We start from the raw sequence: 12,519 nt of genomic DNA, 5'->3' as shown, positions 1-12,519 counted from the left end.
TGGATGCGTGCAAGATCATCTGTCCGCAAAGTCCTCTTCGCCTCCTCGATCCGACGACCTCGACTCCTCCCGTGCCGTCCATTTGCATGCTTCGCCAGTTCGCCGTCGGCCCCAGGGCCCAGGCCGTTCTTGTTCTCGAACAAAACGCCAGATTTCTATAAAGATCACTGAGATCAGAGGAATGAAGATGCGCCAATCATCGTTGCCTTCCTGTGTTCACGGCTAGATGTGTCTTCTCGTTTATGATTACCGCCTTCACACTCGCAGATCACTCTACCTGAGTTCAGATTCAGACTTTCAGAGTTTCAGACTGAAACCATCTCAAGACTCAAGGAGAGGAGGCTGGAGAGAGACAGCCTGATTTCTGACGGATCAACTGGCTCTGTCCTTCAACATCGTCCTCCGTGTATAAACTTGTGGTTCCAACGGAGGAAATAGCCAGGATAGCGATAGAGATACAGACGCCACGCCGTGTTCCATCAGTGTTTCAGAGAATTCAGACCTGTAACGTCAGGCCATGCTTTCTTGCACAGCGAGGAAAGACGCCCTACAAGCACAGCTGCAGCGACCGGCATCATGTCAACGCCACATTTTTTTTCCAACGTCACTTTGTTTCTTAAGATCCCACCGATGTCCACTTCATACACTGACATGCATAATTCGATCATGGGCAAAATCTTAAGAGCAGTAGCAACTGTAGCATAGCATCTACTACTGATCTACCCAGGGGCGGAGCCAGGATTTGATCATTAGGGGGCCAAGCAGTGATTGGGGGGCCAACAGTCTTGCCGCAGGCTGCCGCTGGGATAAGTTCCACTTTTAATAATGATGCTACGGGATCATTAGGGGGCCTCCACCCCTGGATCTACCTATCCATAGCCCACAGAGGTGGCATGAAGCCATTATCATCGGTCCGCCGCATTGTCGGGTCAGACAGACCCGGAGACCCCATCCGCGCTAGGTCGGGATGACTACAAGATCATCACTTCATCAGTCCGCCGCGCCGCAAGGGTGTTCTTGTTCCAACGCGACGCCAGATTTCTATACAGATCAGTGAGATCAGAGATGCAAGTGAATGAGTTCGTGCTGGTATGGTTTTAAATAGCGGCGTAATTTTTTCCGAGGCTAAGAGGCTATAGCGGAAACTATAGCGGACTATGGCTTATAGCGGTTTACTACTTAACCATGAAAAATACAAGTAATAAATGCACAAAAATATAGTAATTAGCAAATTTATAAACATAAATATGTTTCTAGGGCTACGGAAGCATTATTAAAGTTGACAATACTATGAATTTCATATAATCAAATATTCAATTGTCCAAATGACCAAAACAGTAGCACTGAGCTAAGGATAAGATTATAGCGGCGCTAAAGCTATGCCATTTAGCACAGCTATAGCCCAATTTAATGATCATAGCTGCCATAGCGACACAAATACAAATAGTGTAGCGAGGACCCTCTAAAAAAACTATAGCAGAGCTATAGCGGGACTATAGCCCGCTATTTAAAACCATGCGTGTTGGTAATATTTGTCCCTTTTCTTGCTTCCTGTTTCAGGCTAGACGGTGTCTCGTCGTTTGTAAGATCGCCCTCAAACTCGCACATCACTCTGGTTCAGACTGTTGTTAGAGAAAATTCTGGTTGAGACTTCAAGCTGAACTGTAACAGCCCACGGGCCGGATGGGCTGGGCCGAATCCCGGGTTACGCAGCAATGGCTACTGTAGCGCTAAAAACACTGTAGCCTCGCGGTACTGTAGCTTGGGCAGATACTCCCAAACTGAGAAACGAGAAAGAAAAGTACCAGCTTAAATAGCCGGTCGCGGAAAGTGTATTAATTTTGGATTGATTTTTTTGCGCGAAACGAGGATGAAAACGCAAAAGAGTTAATTAGTAGGTGTGGTTTACTCAATGTGTAGAGTAGATATTAATCGTTATCTCGGATCGGGTCGTTACATGAACAATCTCAAAGGAGAGGACCAGTGAATGCTGAGGCCGGATATTTTCATGAATCTAGAAAAATCTCAAGGAGAGGAACCATCTCAAACTCGCACATCGCTCTAGTTCAGACCTAAGTTTTTTATTTGTTCCTTTCAGCAAAGAAGCAGAAGAAAAAAAAGGACAGAGAGCTCAGGGGTGGGTACTGGGGTGCGTCGGCTGGTGGATCAGCAATACTCGCAAAGTCAGCAACGATTGCACCGGCCTTTTCTCTCTGTCCCTCTCGGCTTCTCCGACGATCCACGTCGGGGGCAAATCCGAGTCACCTATTAGAATGGACTACGATGTCTGACCTGGTGGGCGTCCTGCGTCCACCCCTGCCGTGCTCCGACCGGATAATAAAGTCACGGTAAAATCAAGGGGGAAAAAAGGCAAGAAATTCTTCAGTTTGCTTTCACCCAGCACGTTTTCTCCCTGTGATTGCAGCCACACCACTCTTCATTCTGCGCAGCCACCACCAGGCACCAGCATCTCCCTCCTCCGCTTCCTCGCCGGCCTCTCGCGCGACGGTGGCCTCAGCGTGTCATGGCGCTATGGCACGGACTGCTGCGCGTTGGAAGGCGTCACCTGCGGCATGGATGGCGCCGTCGAGGCCGTCTCGCTGCCGTCCAAACGGCTTGAAGGCAGCGTGTCGCCCTCACTCGGTGGCCTCGCCAGCTTGTCGCGCCTCAACCTGTCCGGCAACTCGCTGTCCGGCGCCTTGCCTTGGGAGATCATGTCGTCTGGCAGCATCGTCGTTCTCGACGTGAGCTTCAACAGCCTCAACGGATCCCAGCAAGAGCTGCCGCCATCTTCAACATCTCAAGTAACTCCTTCACAGGGCAGTTCCCATTATGGGAGACAATGCAGAGCCTAGCTGTACTCAATGCCAGCAGAAATAGTTTCACAGGGCTGTTGCCATCGTTCTTCTGCGCCAGCGCGCCCTCCTTCGCCGTGCTCGACGTCTCTTACAACCATTTCAGTGGCGGCATCCCACCGGAACTCGGCAGCTGCTCCGTGCTGCGAGTTTTGAAGGCTGGCCAGAACAACCTCACAGGGAATCTCCCAGATGAGCTCTTCACTGCAACCGCACTGGAGTACCTCTCTTTTCATGACAATTATTTGCAGGGAGTGCTTGATGGTGCACGCCTCATCAAGCTCAGCAATCTGGCTGTCCTTGACCTTGGAGGGAACAACTTCAGCGGCGATATTCCGGATTCGATATGTCGGCTGAAGAGATTGAAGGAGCTCCGTTTGGACCGCAACAACATGACTGGGGAGCTTCCATCAACTATGGGTAGCTGCATAGAACTCACAACCATCAACCTCAAGAACAACTACTTCACTGGAGATCTTCACAAGGTCAACTTCTCCATCCTGTCCAATCTAAGAACTTTGGATGTTTCATGGAATAGCCTCTCAGGCACAATTCCAGATAGCGTCTACTTATGCCGCAACCTCACTCGGCTAGGGCTATCATTTAACAACTTGCATGGCCAGATATCGCTGCGGATAGGCGAACTGAAGTCCCTAGCCTCCCTATCACTTGCTGAAAACTCTTTTTCAAATATTACAAATGCACTTCACATACTCCAGAGCTCAAGGAATCTCAACCCCTTGCTCATTGGGGGAAACTTCAGGAGTGAGGAAATACCGGATGACCAAATAATTGACGGTTTTGAGAATCTTAAAATCCTTGTTGTAGAAGCTTGCCCGTTGTATGGAAGAATACCTCTTTGGATATCAAAGCTCAAAAATCTATAGATGTTATTCTTGTTTAACAATCGACTAAGTGGACCAATACCAGTTTGGATTAGCACCTTAAACTTCCTATTCTATCTAGACTTATCAAACAACACCCTCACAGGGGAAATTCCAGCTGCCTTAATGGACATGCCAATGCTACAATCTGACGAAGAAATCGCTTCATCATCTTTAATCGCGAGGGACCTTGAGCTTCCAGTTTATAATGGTCCAACACCTCGTTACTGGACTTTTAGTGCTTTTGCTGCGTTTATGGATCTAGGCAAGAACTACTTCACCGGTGAGATCCCACTGGAGATCGGTCAGTTAAAAGCGCTTGTTAGCCTCATTTTGAGCTTCAACGGTTTATCTGGAGAGATCCCACAAACGATCGGCAACCTCAGGAACCTAGAGTGGCTGGACCTTTCCAACAACCATCTTAGTGGTACAATCCCCTATGCTCTCAACAATCTTCACTTCCTCTCTGAATTCAACATTTCCAACAATGACATAGAAGGGCTTATTCCAACTGGAGGTCAGTTTGATACATTTACAAACTCAAGCTTCGTTGGGAACCCAAAATTATGTAGGCATATGCTTATTCATAGTTGTGGTTCAACGGAAGCACATCGAGTTTCAACACGACAAGGCTCCTACAAGGTCATATTTGCAATTTCATTTGGTGTGTTCTTCGTAATAGGGATGCTTTTAGACCAGTTATTTTTAGTGAGAATTATTGGATAAGCGTACCAGAAGTCCAGAATCATGAAGGACTTAGCATGATTTAGGAGATATTGCAATGGATGATCTACGATGGCTCGAATTCCAGAAAGACTACAAAGATCAACATCTCCATTCCCAAACAATTCAAGTTCGTCTGGTCCTCTTAAGACATATTGATAATTGTTTATAAAACCTGAAATTGGATTGAAATGGACAGTGAACAATTGGTGAAGATGTTGGACAAACTTGGGCAACAAACTCAAATATTTTGTTGATTAAATCTTATCAAAATTAATTGTAAACTTATCTTTGTTTTGTACTTATCTTAATTTGTAGTTCTGATAACTAAGGAATCCAAATATCCTTATACACTTTCACAATCAGATCTTAGAACCACTTACTTTCAAGTTCTGCTTAATCTACCTTCTATGGGCTGTAAACATTCATCCTGAATGATCAAGGCTGGAACATTTCCTTAATCTAAAACAAAATCCATCTTCTATATCTTACTAATTTACTAACAAATTCTTCCGAATGTCAACCAATCTTCTGCGCACTACATAGCTCGTGCACGTGGAACAAAGCATGATACCTTTGTTCTCTTTTGATGTTCGCAGATCACGATAATGTGTGAAAGCATAAATTGTTTATTGCAGCTTCTCCTTCATGCTCTTGCATTTTTTTGTGATTTCCTGAGCCATTGTTTGGGATATTTTGTTCATTGTGTTTTCCTGCGTTTTTGTTCAATTATTTGGTGTATCTTGATGCTTGGATAGGTGAGAACATCACTAGCATTATCCTGCTACCAAATCCACCTCACGCCATCTCCAATTCAAATATTTTCTTGAGTTCCTGCTGATATTTCTAAATCCATAAAATCCCTAGTGAAGTCTTTGAAGAGATACTTTTGGGAAAATACTCGTCGTGTATGGGAGGAGTTATTATGGATGAACTTTCTTTGAATCGAAATAAAAGTCATTCAATTGGATTTTGATTTTTCTTCAAGTATTTTATTAGGGGTGTTTTCCTTAGGAATCAAAAGTTCCAGCTTCCCATGACAAATGATGCTAGACCAGATCTAGGAGGCCATGGTTTGTCCAGAAACCAGAACAGTTTTAGACCCAAGACAATGGACCTAACCAGATGAAATCCGGAAGTCCCGGGCTGTTCTTGAACGGGAAGTTCAAGTGTTTACAGCTTTTAACTCCATTTCATTTTACTTCCAATTCAACTTTAATTTGAGCTTGTGTGCTCTCATACGTATTCGAGAAAAAAAATCTTTGAGCTTTTATAGCATGATTCCTAGGTCCATTTTGACTATGCGAACTTGACGTGGAGATGTTATTCCACGATAGAAGAGATATATTTATTGATGATATCGAGTATACCAAGGCCCTGTTTGGCAGGGCTCCACGAGCAGCTCCGGCCAGAGCCCTGCCAAACGGAGGCTTTTGAACCGGCTCCACATCTGAAGCCCGCGCTGGAGCCATTCACGGCTTACACAAGTGAGGTGAAGCCAGGAAAATGAGGCTCCGTGCGGCTTCGGCAGCAGGCCATCTCCCTCCCTCCCACGATTGCCCCTGAACTTGAATGTAATAACAACGATTTTGCCACTCCCCCACCTCTCCAAGGCCCGACGACGGGAAGAAAAAAAAACAAATTCATCCTCCCGTTCCCCCTCCCTCCCAGCGATACAGAAGAGGGGAGCCCATGAATCCTCTCCGGCGGCCCGCGGCGGCGACGCACAGGGAGGGCAGCCCCGTCACCGGAATCGGCGGATCTACTCCGGCGGAGGTGAATCCAAGCTTCGGCGGCGGCGGAGGGTCCCTATATGAGGCGGGGGCGGATGGCACCCAAGGGCCGGCGGCGCTGGGGAGGAGATGCACGACAGCGGCCGTTGGCAAGGGCCGCAGGGAGGAGGTTGAGGCGGCCGGTCACGGCGACGGGCTCCGGTGGGAGGCCTAGCGGCGGCCAAGAGCTGGGAGACGGCGTCCATGGGGAGAAGGTGGCCGGCGGCGGCCACGGGGAGGAGGTGGCCGGCAACAGCCGCGGCAGGGGGCCGCAGGGATGAGGTGGCCGGCGGTCGGCCGCGGGCAAGGGTCGCAAGGAGGATGGGGTGAGGCGGCCGCGTGCGCTTGGAAGGAGGAAGAAGCGACGGAGGGAGATAAGGAGGAAAGAGAAAGAGGGAAAGAAAAATAAAAAGAAATGGAAAGGGGGGGAAAGAAAATAGAAAAATAAAGGTATTATGGACATTTTACATTTCCTGTGTATTTTAAACAATCTGGAGAAGCCGTTTTGCCAAATATTTTCCAAAACGGCTTCAACTCCACCAGAGAAGCCGCTCCACCAGAGCAGCCGGAACCGGAGCCGTTTTTGGAGGAGCCGGAGTCCTACCGAACAGACCATAATTATAGGCACATAAAGTTGCAGCAATTATGAAGCTACTTGCTTTGGTCCGCGTTATGGTCCTACCTCAACTAAAACACAATCAGTAGAAATATGAACTTGTTTGTCAACTGCGGTCCGCAGTTGCTAATTTCATTTCCTTCGCAACATTAACTGTGATTAAGATATGGCATCCCACAAGGGTCTTTTCGCAGCGAAAAACTGGACCCGCAGGGGGTTTTGTAAGAAATTCCCACCCACTATTCATCTCCTCCAACGAATCTGGACCGTCTAATCCTGATCGCGCGGTGAAAAACCAACCCACCCTGGACGGTATCGTTTTAGCGTCCACCTCTGGACGGTATTTGGTTTGCCGTCCACCGGGTGTGGCCGCTCCTCCCGCCCCGTGGCCTCGCCAGTCCACCGGCACCGGCGCCGGCGGCCTCCGCAGGGTTGTGCGCGGGCACCTGCATCCAAGATCTTGTCGCCTCCTCCCTCCTCGAACCCTCCGCCCATTTTCATGCTTCGCTAGTTCGCCGTCGCTGCCAGCGTCCGGCTGTTCTTGTTCCCGATCAAAATCGAGGCTAAGTTTCCGAACATAACACTAAGATCAGAGGAATGAACACGGGCTAGTTATTGTTTTCTTTTTTTCACGGCTAGATGCCGCTTCTCATCTGCATGAATATGATTACGAGAGGCCGCCGTCACACTCGCAGATCACTCTGCCTGAGTTCAGATTCAGAGTTTCGGACCGGACCATCTCAAGGAGAGGACACAGGAGATGAGAAACAGTGTCCGGCTTCACACTCGCAGTCGCACAACACGCTGTCCGAGTTCAGGTTCAGAGTTCAGAGTTCAGACTGGACCATCTCAAGGAGAGGACACAGGAGAGAAACGGCCTGATTCCTGACGGTTCACCTGGCTGTGTCCTTCGTGGCTCCATCATCGTCTTCTTCCGTGTGTGGTGTATCAGGTCGTGGTTCCAACGGAGGAAATTGCCAGCCCGCCAGGCCAGTAACAAGTTACCGATGAGGATTGAGGGGGTAGAGATAGAGATACAGATACAGATACAGACTGCACACCATGTTCCTTCAGTGTTTCAGAGAATTCAGACCCTGCTTTCTTGCACAACGGGAAAAACGCCCTACAAGCTAGCAAGCACATCTATTATCTATAGGCTATAGCGACCGGCCGGCATCATGTCAACGGCACATTTTTCCCCAATGTCACTTGGTTTCTCAAGAGCCCACCGATGTCCAGCCCATATACAGACATGCATAATTCTTCGATCATAGGCAAGGACATGAACATGGCAGAAGATGAAGTAGACGAAACCCCAAAAAAAAGGACTGCTGCACGTGCAGGTCATGGATCATCTAGTCATCTCCGGCAACATGAAGAATTTGTGATACGATACTTTACACATGAAGACAGTCTGCAACCTGGATGCTCCTGTAGCAGTTCATAAGAAGAGTTAAATTAGCAGTTAGCATTGAGAGGTAAAAGGACAATTAGGATAACGAAGCCTGCAGGAGTTAATGTAATTTCCAATGGGAGGAGTGATCCTTTCTCCTGCAAATGTCCCAGCGACTAATCCAGTGATCGGAGAGATTTCAGAATGGGATCAATGCCTCTGCCCACGGGAACGCTGCTCCACACTGCATGGCTGCTACCTGGGAGAAGCGCTAAAAGTGTTAAGAAGAAGTGTCCTCAACCTCTCGGGTCTCTCCGTTGCCGCCATGGCCGCCGCCCTGCCTCCTCGCTCCTCGATCCGGCGGGGAGATCAGATGGACGCGCCGCGGGAAAGAAGAAAGGGTTGGGGAGCGGAGAGGGGTCATTATGCAAAGAAAAATAGCTAAGCAGGGGGTTTTCTAAGAATTTTCGTCTTTGGATACTTCCCCTCCAACGTATCTGGATCGTCTAATCCGGATCGGACGGTCAGAAACCAACCCACCCGGGACGGTATTTGGTTTGCCGTCCACCCCGTGTGTCCGCTCTTCCCGCGCCGCGGCCGCGCCAGTTCACCGTCGCCGTCGCCGGCGCCGGCGGCCTCCTCCGTGGCGAGCGCGGCTGTCCGCATCCAAGTTCTTGAGTTGATATCTCACGCGCGATCCTGCCGCGGATTCGGAGGAACAGATTTCGACGGATTCAAGCCGCGCGCAGGTGCCGCACCTTCGCCTTCGCCTTCGCATGGAACGCGCGGGCTCCGGGCGGCGGCGGCGGTTCAGACAGACACCGTGCGGGATAGTTAGAGGTGACGGCAAGGTCATCCATCCGCCACGTCCGCTTCACCTCCTCCCGCTCCGTCCATTTGCATGCTTCGCCAGTTCGCCGGCGCCGCCGTGCTGTTCTTGTTCCAAACAAGCGCGAGGCTGCATTTCTGTTCAGATCACAGGGGAATGAAATGCGTCCGCCTGGTTTCGGCTACATGTGTCTTCTCGTTTCTATGATGATCACGTCACGAGAGTCCCGCCTTCACACTCGCAGATCACTATTTCTGAGTTCATATTCAGAGTTTGGGACTGAACCATCGTCTGAACGAGAGGAGTCAGGAGATCAGAAACGGCCTGATTATTCCTGACGGATCATCCGGTTCTGTCCTTCATCTTCCTCCGTGTGTCAGCTCGTGCTTCCAACTTGAGGAAGTTGCCAGCCAGCCGAGACTGCCTACTATAGGCCAGTAACAACAAGTGACGAACGGGATAGCGATAGAGATACAGACACACCATCAGCGTTTCAGAGAAATTCAGACCCGTAACATCATCAGGCCGTGCTTTCTTGCACGCCGGGAGAAAACGCCCTACGAGCACAGCTACAGAGACCGGCAACATGTCAACGGCATTTTTTCCCCCAATGTCAAAAGGAGAGCCGTTGCTGCCTTGACCGGCGACGCAGGACGCCAGTCGCTGACGCCTGTTCGCCCCGTGTGGATTGCTTGTGATCCCCATCGAATCCGTTCTCGGCCAGTTGGTCAGGTGGCTCGCCAACAGCCAGGCGGCGCGCCGTAGGATCAACGAGAGGAGGCCCCGTGTGGACACGACATCATGAGATTTTACTTCTGCTGCCCCGGGCAAATCTTTTGGAGCAGCGAGTCATCAGTCACGCGTCAGCAGATTTGCCAGCACTTGGTTATGCGTGCGTCAGAGCGTTGGTCTTTGCATTTTGAGAGCTGGAGAGCTTACATGGCAGCAGAGCCAGAGCCTTGTCAGATCAGTTCCCTGCATGCTAGCTAGTAAGCTTCAAGAGAGAAACATGCAGCAGCAGCTCGCATCAGCAACAAGAACAATAATAAGAAGCAGCAACGAGTAATCAGCCATGGCGTTCTCCGGCTTCGCCCTCACCGTGCTGCTGCTGCAGCTCTCCATGGCCTCCCGTGCCCGGCCGTGCGCTGACCAGGAGAGGAGCTCCCTGCTCCGGTTCGTGGCCGGGCTATCACGGGACGGCGGCCTCGCCATGTCGTGGCGGAGCCATGGTACGGCGGGGTGCTGCTCGTGGGAAGGCATCGCCTGCGACGGAGACGGGATGGTCGTTGAGGTCTCCCTGCCCGGCAGAGGGCTCCAGGGCCCCGTCTCGCCGGCTCTCGGCGACCTCGCCGGACTGCAGCGCCTCAACCTCTCCCGCAACTCGCTGTCCGGCGAACTGCCATTGGAGAAGCTCCTGTCCTCTTCCAGGGGCTTGGTCGCCATCGACGTCAGCTTCAATCGCCTTGAGGGAGAGCTGCGTGAGCTGACGCCATCTTCGGCCACCCGTGGCTGGCCATTGCAGGTACTGAACATCTCCAGCAACCTATTCACCGGAGAAATTCCATCAGCCACGTGGAAGGTGATGAACAGTCTGGTTGCGCTCAATGCGAGCAACAACAGTTTCCATGGATGGATGCCGTCTTCCTTCTGCATCAGCTCGCCATCCTTCGCCGTGCTCGACCTTAGCAACAACCGATTCAGTGGACGCATCCCAGCTGGTCTAGGCAATTGCTCTGAGCTTAGGGTACTCAAGGCTGGGCACAACAATCTCAGTGGGGCGCTCCCTGATGAACTCTTCAACGCTTCCTCGTTGGAGTACATCTCTTTTCCCAACAATGGATTGTATGGAAAACTTGATGGTTCACGCATGACCAACCTCAGAAATCTGGCTTATCTTGATCTTGGAGGAAACATGCTAAATGGAAAGATCCCAGACTCGATAGGTGAGCTCAGGAGACTGGAGGTGCTTCATCTTGACCATAACGACATGTCAGGAGAGCTGCCATCAGCTTTGAGCAACTGCACAAATCTCATAACAATTGACCTCAGGAACAACTATTTCAGCGGAGAGCTTACATGGGTCAATTTCTCCACCCTGATCAATCTGAAGACGTTGGATCTTCTGTTCAACAACTTCAGTGGCACAATTCCAGAAAGCATCTACTCTTGCAGAAATCTGAATGCACTGCGGCTAGCTGACAACAAGTTACACGGGCAGCTTTCGCCGAGGATTGCTAATCTGAAGTCCCTTATTTTCTTATCAGCTTCTTTCAACAATTTCACAAATATCACGAATGCGCTCCATGTCCTCAAGGATTGTAAGGAACTCGCCGTCCTAATTATTGGGAGTAACTTCAAGGATGAAGCCATGCCAGAAGATGAAACAATTGATGGGTTTCAGAATCTTCAGTATCTATCCCTGTCTAGGTGCTCATTGTCTGGGAAGATACCGCTTTGGCTGTCAAAGCTCAAAAATCTGGAGATGCTGCTCTTGCACAATAACCAACTCACTGGACCAATACCTGTCTGGATCAGAAGCCTCAAGTTCCTTTTTCATGTTGACATGTCAGAAAACAACCTTACAGGAGAAATACCAAAAGACCTAATGGAGATGCCAATGCTAACAACAGAAAACACGGCGACCGAATTGGATCGGAGGGTATTTTTGCTGCTTATTTACAGAGGTGCATCATTAGAGTACCGGGTAGCCACTGCTTTCCCCAAAATGCTGAATTTTGGTCGTAATAACCTCACCGGAATGATCCCTAAAGAGATCAGTCAGTTGAAATCTCTCGCTATACTGAATTTCAGCTCCAACAGGCTATCAGGAGAGATTCCACTGCAGCTCCACAGCCTGACGAACCTTCAAGTGCTAGACCTGTCTAACAACCATCTCACAGGTGCAATCCCAATGGAGCTGAACAACCTGCACTTCCTCGCTGCATTCAATGTCTCCAATAACGACTTAGAAGGGCCAATTCCGGCTGGGGTTCAGTTCAGTACATTTACAAGTTCAAGCTTTAGAGGGAACCCAAAGTTGTGTGGTGGTGTTGTTGATCGGCCTTGTGATTCAGCAAAAGCACATCATGCCTCTACGCCCTCCAGAGAACAAACACATAGAAGGATCGCCTTTGTGATTGCTTTTGGAGCTTTCTTTGGTGTAGGGGTATTGTATGATCAGATGGTATTGTCAAAATATTTTGGTTAGTCGAGTCCAGTTTAGTACTTCTTTCTCTCTTTCTTTTTTTGGGGCCATACTCGGCTCTTTCTCAGGCGCAGCAACATCTGCAGTTGACAAGCTTTGCCTTTTACAGTTGTAAACTATACATCTTTGCAACTGGAGAAGATCGTATGCTTTGCTGGGGATTTCATGAAATGTGAGCTGATCATTGGCTTAGGTTTCTCGAAGCAAACATCATTTTCCAATTTTTTTCGTGCCAAAAACTT

General features: G+C 49.5%; 1 pseudogene; it reads left to right on the top strand.

Annotated features, from left to right (window-relative positions):
- Window positions 1-2,283: 2,283 nt before the first annotated feature.
- LOC120654312 lies at window positions 2,284-12,448 on the top strand (annotated as a pseudogene).
- Window positions 12,449-12,519: the final 71 nt, after the last annotated feature.

Source organism: Panicum virgatum, chromosome 1N (assembly GCF_016808335.1).
Source record: "Panicum virgatum strain AP13 chromosome 1N, P.virgatum_v5, whole genome shotgun sequence".
Lineage (NCBI taxonomy): Eukaryota > Viridiplantae > Streptophyta > Magnoliopsida > Poales > Poaceae > Panicum > Panicum virgatum.
This window is presented reverse-complemented; position numbering and strand designations above follow the sequence as displayed.